Genomic DNA, 7,672 nt, shown 5'->3' on the forward strand with positions numbered 1-7,672 from the left:
CCTAGGTTTTCTACAAATTGAGAAGTTGGACCTCAATTTGGGGTCCGATTTAAAAACAAATCATATATTTGGATTCATGGGGGAATGGGTAACCGGGTTTTGGTCCGAACCTCGAGTTTCGACCACGTGGGTCCGGGGGTATTTTTGACCTTTTTGGGAAAAACCTTGAAAAATCTATTTTCATGCATTGGGGATGATTCATTTAGTAATTATTAATGTGATTAAGTAACTTATGACTAGATCCGAGCGGATTGGTGGTGGAATCAAGAGGTAAAGCTATACTAGAAGCGTGAGTTGAGTTTGGAGCATTCGAGGTAAGTGTTTGTTCTAACTTTGGCTTGAGGGAATAGGATTAGGATGATATTTGCTACTTGCTAATGTGGAGTACGGTGTATAGGCATGGTGACGGTTATCTATGCACCGGAGTCTAGCATGACCGTGAGTCTTGATTGCTTTTAATTCGAATAATGTGACACAAGCTCCTTGTTTATTTGATAAGTTTCATATAATGTGAACGGTTGAGGAAGAATGATTTAAAAGGAGAATGTGTTGTGAATACTCCCTTGCCGGGATGTGTAGACTGATATATTTATTCTCCCTTGTCGGGATATTTTGGGCTGTTAGTTGTACCCTTGCCGGGTTAAAGGTATTGAGTTGTTATTCTCCCCTGAAGGGGTCTACTATATGAAGTCAGACATTATGAACTATAATATGGGATCGTGTGGCACGCCGTCCACTTATATATGATATTACGGGATCGTGTGGCACGCCGTCCACTTATATATGATATTATGGGATCGTGTGGCACGCCGTCCACTTATATATGGTATTATGGGATCGTGTGACACGCCGTCCACTTATATATGATATTATAGGATCGTGTGGCGCGCCGTCCACTTATATATGATATTACGGGATCGTGTGACACGCCGTCCACTTATATATGATATTATAGGATCGTGTGGCATGCCGTCCACTTATATATGATATTACGGGATCGTGTGGCACGTCGTCCACTTATATATGATATTATGGGATTGTGTGGCACGCCGTCCACTTATATATGATATTATGGGATCGTGTGGCACGCCGTCCACTTACATATGATATTATGGGATCGTGTGGCACGCCGTCCACTTATATATGATATTATGGGATCGTGTGGCACTCCGTCCACTATATATATATATATATCATGGAAACGGGAGTTTCTTCTATTTATTTCCGATATTTCATTTTTATCTGTTACTCATCGATAGCATGTCCCCTCCCAGTTTTACTTCGTATTATCTTGTTATTGTTTCATTGCACTTGTTGTATATATATCTGTACAGGTTAACTGTGGTAGGTACTGTCTAGCCTCGTCACTACTTCGTCGGGGTTAGGCCAGGCACTTACCAGCACATGGGGTCGGTTGTGCTGATGCTACACTCTGTGCATTTTTGGTGCACAGATCAGGGAGCAGCTTACGGACCGCAGCAGTAGGACTTCTGGGAGCTATCTTCAGTCCAGGGACTCTCGAGGTAGCCTAGCTGGCGTTCGCAGGCCGAAGTCCCTTTCCATGTTTTTTTTGTTTATCTTGTATCAGACAAACATGATGTATTTTCCCTTCAGACATTGATTGTAGTATTCTGTAGTAGTCCGTGAGCTAGTGACACCAGACTCTGGGTAGCATTTTGGTTCAAACTTCCGCACTTTTGGTTTTCAGTTGCTTTAGATTTAAAGTCTTCCGCTTAGATTTTGTCTCGTTTATTATATTGTTTGAAAGAAAGCAGGAAAGGTGTTTTGAATATTTGGCTTGCCTAGCTCCGATAGTAGGCGCCATCACGACACCCGATGGTGGGAAATCCGGGTCGTGACAAGTTGGTATCGGAGCTCTAGGTTACTTAGGTCTCACAACTCACGGACAAGCTCGGTAGAGTCTGAGGGATCGGTACGGAGACGTCTGTATTTATTCCGCAGAGGCTACCGAGTTAGGAAAAACTTCACCTTGTTCATTCTTGTCGTGCGATTCTGTTCCTCAAGTACTGATTGTCCTTCCACTCTGTTCTTTCGTAGATGGCGAGGACACATGCTTCCTCTTCTACCGCGCAACAGCCTGATCCCCCAGCAGCAGCCCCTATTAGAGGCAGAGGGCGAGGCCGAGGCCGTGCTAGAGGCCGAGGCCGGGGCAGGGCTCAGCCCCGAGCAACATTTCCAGCGACGGAGCCTCAGGTCGATTTTGAAGAGGAGGTTCCGGCTCCAGCTGTTCCAGTGGGCCCAGCTCAGGTCCCAGAAGGTTTCATAGCCACTCCAGTGCTTCAGGACGCTTTGGTCCGACTGGTGGGCTTTATGGAGGGCATTTCTAGAGCGGGTTTGCTTCCCGCAGCTCCAGCCACATCTCAGGCTTGGGGAGGAGTTCAGACTCCCGATACTCGTACTTCAGAGCCGGTAGCTCCTCAGGCTCAGATTCCAGCAGTTCAGCCAGCTGTGGCAGCCCAGCCAGGTATTGCGACTCAGTCCAGTGATGGTGCGGCTATGTCCGCGGATGCTTTGTGGAGGCTTGATCATTTCACCAAGCTCTTCACTACTACATATAGTGGCACTCCCTCAGAGGATGCTCAGGATTTCATATTCAGCTGTCATGAGGTTCTACGGACTATGGGCATTGTAGAGACCAATGGGGTCGACTTCGCCACTTTTCGCCTGGCAGGATCCGCCAAGACTTGGTGGAGGGATTTCTGTTTAGCCAGGCCAGCAGGGTCGCCATCATTGACCTGGGATCAGTTTTCAGAGTTATTTCTGGGGAAGTTTCTTCCAGTTACTCAGCGAGATGCTCTTCGCAGGCAGTTTGAGCGTCTCCAGCAGGGTCCTATGACGGTCACCCAGTATGAGACCCGGTTCATTGATCTTGCTCGTCATGCCATTGTGATACTCCCCACCGATAGAGAGAGGGTGCAGAGGTTTATTGATGGGTTGGCCCAGCCGATCCGTGTTCAGATGGCCATGAGTGCCGGTAGTGAGATTTCATTTTAGGAGGCGGCAGATGGTGCCCACCGGATAGAGATGGCACTTGCTCAGGGAGGTGGTCATGGGTCTGATAAGAGGCCCCATCATTCTGGTAGATTCAGTGGTACCTCGTCTGGAGGTAGGGATTCTTATGGTAGAGGCCATCCTTCGAGGCCCTTTCAGTCAGCTCTCCAGGCTTCTCATAGTACACCAGGTGGTCGTGGTTCTCAGCCGCAGTATTCTGACCAGCAGCTCTTCAGTTCACCATCAGCACCTATCAGTGCACCACCACTTCGTTATTCTCAGCAGCCGAGGGCTTGTTATACTTGCGGCGATGTGAGTCACATTGCTAGATATTGCCCTCGAGTTTCCAGCAGCTCGCAGCAACAGGGTTTTCGCCTGATGATCCAGGCACCAGTTGCCCCACAGCCTGCCCAGCCAGCTAGAGGCGGGGGTAGAGGACATAGAGGTGGATGTAGAGGTTTTAGAGGTGGAGCTCAGACTGCTAGAGGTAGGGGTCAACCAGCAGCAGATCGTCCCAGGGATATGATTCAGGGAGGTGGGGCCCAACCCCGTTGTTATGCTTTGCCAGCCAGGCCAGAGGCTGAGTCATCAGATGTTGAGATTACAGGTACTATTCTGGTCTGTGATAGGGATGCTTCTGTGCTATTAGATCCCGGATCTACGTATTCATATGTGTCGTCCTATTTTGCACCCTATTTGGTTATGCCTAGTGACTCGTTAAGTATTCCTGTTTATGTGTCAACACCGGTGGGTGATTCTATTGTGGTCGACCAAGTTCATCGTTCTTGTATCGTAGTGTTTGGGGGTCTTGAGACCCGTGTTGATTTGTTGCTTTTGGACATGGTCGACTTTGATGTTATATTGGGGATGTATTGGTTATCCCCGTACCATGCTATCTTGGATTTCCATGCCAAGACCGTGACCTTAGCCTTATCGGATTTACCCCGTTTAGAGTGGAGAGGGACTTCTGGTCATTGTACCCGCAGTGTTATCTCGTATGTGAAAGCTCGGTGTATGGTCGAGAAGGGATGTTTGGCCTACTTGGCGTATGTTCGCGATTCTAGCGCGGAGGCCCGTTCTATTGATTATGTGCCCGTTGTTCGGGAGTTTCCTGAGGTTTTCCCTTCAGACTTGCCGGGTATGCCGCCCGACAGGGATATCGACTTTTGTATTGATTTGGCCTCGGGCACTCAGCCCATTTCTATCCCTCCATATCGTATGGCCCCGCCGGAGTTGAAAGAGTTAAAGGAACAACTGCAGGACTTGCTTGAGAAAGGTTTCATTAGACCCAGTGTTTCGCCTTGGGGTGCGCCGGTGTTGTTTGTTAAGAAAAAGGATGGTTCGATGAGAATGTGCATCGATTACCGGTAATTGAACAAGGTTACAATTAAGAATAAGTATCCACTGGCGAGGATCGACGATTTATTCGACCAGCTTCAGGGTGCGAGGGTGTTTTCAAAGATAGATTTGAGATCTGGCTACCACCAGCTGAGGATTTAGGGTGTCTAATGTCCCTAAGACATCATTTCGCACTCGGTATGGGCACTATGAGTTTTTGGTCATGTCATTTGGATTGACTAATGCCCCAGCAGCGTTCATGGAGTTGATGAACCGAGTGTTCAGACCTTATTTGGACTTGTTCGTGATAGTCTTCATTGACGATATTCTTATATACTCCCGCAGTCAGGAGGAGCATGAGCAGCACCTCAGAGTGGTCCTTCAGACCCTAAAGGATAGTCAGTTGTATGCTAAGTTCTCAAAGTGCGAGTTTTGGTTGAGTTCGGTCGCATTCCTGGGTCATGTCGTATCAGCAGCAGGTATTCAGGTAGACCCGAAGAAGATAGAGGCAGTCAAGAACTGGCCTCGACCAGCTTCAGCTACGGATATTCGGAGTTTCCTGGGGTTAGCAGGTTACTACCGTCGGTTCGTGGAGGGGTTTTCATCCATTGCAGCCCCTATGACCAGATTGACCCAGAAGGGTGCCCAGTTCAGGTGGTCGGACGAGTGTGAGGCGAGCTTTCAGAAGCTCAAGACGGCTCTGACTACGGCACCGGTATTGGTTTTGCCCACAGGTTCAGGGCCGTATATGGTCTATTGTGATGCGTCTCGTATTGGGCTTGGTGCAGTGTTGATGCAGGAAGGCAAGGTCATTGCTTATGCTTCGAGGCAGTTGAAGATCCATGAGAAGAATTATTCGGTTCATGATTTCGAGTTGGCAGCCATTGTTCATGCCCTGGAGATCTGGAGGCATTACTTATATGGCATGACGTGTGAGGTTTACACTGATCACAAGAGTCTTCAGTATCTGTTCAAGCAGAAAGAGTTGAATTTGAGGTAGAGGAGGTGGTTAGAGTTGCTAAAGGATTATGATGTTACTATCTTATACCACCCGGGGAAGGCCAATGTGGTGGCCGATGCATTGAGCAGGAAGTCCGCCAGCATGGGTAGTCTTGCTTATATTCCAGTCAGCCAGAGATCGCTTGCTTTGGATGTTCAGGCCTTGGCCAATCGTCTTGTGAGGTTGGATATTTCTGAGCCTAGCAAAGTGTTAGCTTGCACGGTTGCTCGTTCCTCACTATTAGAGCGTATCCGCGAGCGGCAGTTTGAGGATCCCCATTTGTGTGTCTTGAGAGACACAGTGCATCGTGGAGGTGCCAAGAAAGTAACCTTAGATGATGATGGTGTATTGAGATTGCAGGGGCGAGTTTGTGTGCCCAATATTGATGGGATTCGAGAGTTGATCTTAGCGGAGGCCCACAGTTCTCGGTATTCTATTTACCCGGGCACCGCGAAGATGTATCAAGATCTAAGGCAGCACTATTGGTGGCGTAAGATGAAGAAAGACATCGTTGCGCACGTGGCTCGATGTTTGAATTGTCAGCAGGTTAAGTACGAGCATCAAAGACCTGGTGGTCTATCTCAGAGGATTGCACTTCCCGAGTGGAAGTGGGAGAGGATTACGATGGATTTCGTTACTGGACTTCCGATAACTCGGAAAAAGTTTGATGCAGTTGGGTCATTGTTGATAGGCTGACCAAGTTAGCGCATTTTATTCCTATTGCAGCCACCTATTCGTCCGAAAGGTTAGCCGAGATTTATATCAGGGAGATTGTTTGCCTTCATGGGGTGTTGCTATCTATCATTTCAGATCGGGGTACGCAGTTTACCTCGTATTTTTGGAGAGCGGTTCAACGAGAGTTGGGCACCCAGGTTGAGTTGAGTACAGCATTCCATCCCCAGATGGACGGTCAGTCCGAGAGGACTATTCAGGTTCTTGAGGACATGCTCCGAGCCTGTGTCATTGATTTTGGAGGCTCGTGGGACCAGTTTTTGCCTTTAGCAGAGTTTTCCTACAACAATAGCTACCAGTCCAGCATTCAGATGGCTCCGTACGAGGCGTTGTATGGTAGGCAATGTCGGTCTCCAGTTGGATGGTTTGAGCCGGGAGAGGCTCGATTATTGGGTACGGATCTGGTTCAGGAAGCCTTGGACAAGGTCAGGATTATTCAGGATAGACTTCGTACAGCTCAGTCCAGACAGAAGAGTTACGCAGACCGCAAGTTCAGAGATGTTGCCTTCATGGTTGGTGAACGGGTATTGCTCCGTGTATCGCCTATGAAAGGAGTGACGAGATTTGGGAAGAAGGGCAAGCTCAGCCCTAGGTTCATCGGTCCATTTGAGATTCTTGATCATGCGGGAGAGGTGGCTTATAGACTTGCCTTGCCACCTAGCTTGTCAGCTGTGCATCCCGTGTTTCATGTGTCTATGCTCCGGAAGTATCGCAGAGATCCATCGCACGTGTTAGATTTCAGCACTGTCCAATTGGACAAGGATCTGTCATATGAGGAGGAGCCGGTGGCTATTCTAGACCGGCAGGTTCGACAGTTGAGGTCGAAGAGTTTTCCTTCGGTGCGTGTTCAGTGGAGAGGTCAGCCTCCTGAGGCATCGACCTGGGAGTTCGAGTCCGATATGCAGAGCCGTTATCCTCATTTATTTCCCGACACAGGTACTTCTTTCTTTTGTCCGTTCGAGGACGAACGGTTGTTTTAGAGGTGGAGAATGTGACGACCCAAGGGGTCATCACCGTAATTCTTCCTTGTTCCGTGCTCCCGAGGCCTTGAAAACCTCGCTTTTAATTGGCTCGATTGGCGTGCGCAGTTCGGGCGCGTAGCCGGAAAGTTTTCGTGTTAGAATATGTGAATTATGTGAAACATTTGATGAATTTTTGTATTAATATGCATAATGTTGACTTCGGTCAACATTTTGGGTAAACGGACCCGGACTTGTGATTCGACGGTCCCGGAGGGTTCGTAGAAAAATATGGGACTTGGGCGTGTGCCCGGAATCAAATTCTGAGGTCCCAAGCCCGAGAAATGAATTTTTGAAAGAAATTGTTTTTCTGAAATTTGATATGAAAATTTGAAATGAAAAGGAGTTAGAAAATATAGGTATCGGGCTCGTATTTTGGTTCCGATGCCCGGTACAAGTCTTAAATATGTGTTAAGCACTATCTGTAAAGTTTGGCTAAAAACGGACGTCATATGACGTGTTTCGGACTAAAAATGGAGAATTTGAGTTATGAAAGTTGAAGAAAAGAAAATCATGTGTTTGAGGCTTGATCCTATGTATATGATGTTATTTTGGCGATTTGATCGCACGA

Source organism: Nicotiana sylvestris, chromosome 11, assembly GCF_000393655.2.
Source record: "Nicotiana sylvestris chromosome 11, ASM39365v2, whole genome shotgun sequence".
Lineage (NCBI taxonomy): Eukaryota > Viridiplantae > Streptophyta > Magnoliopsida > Solanales > Solanaceae > Nicotiana > Nicotiana sylvestris.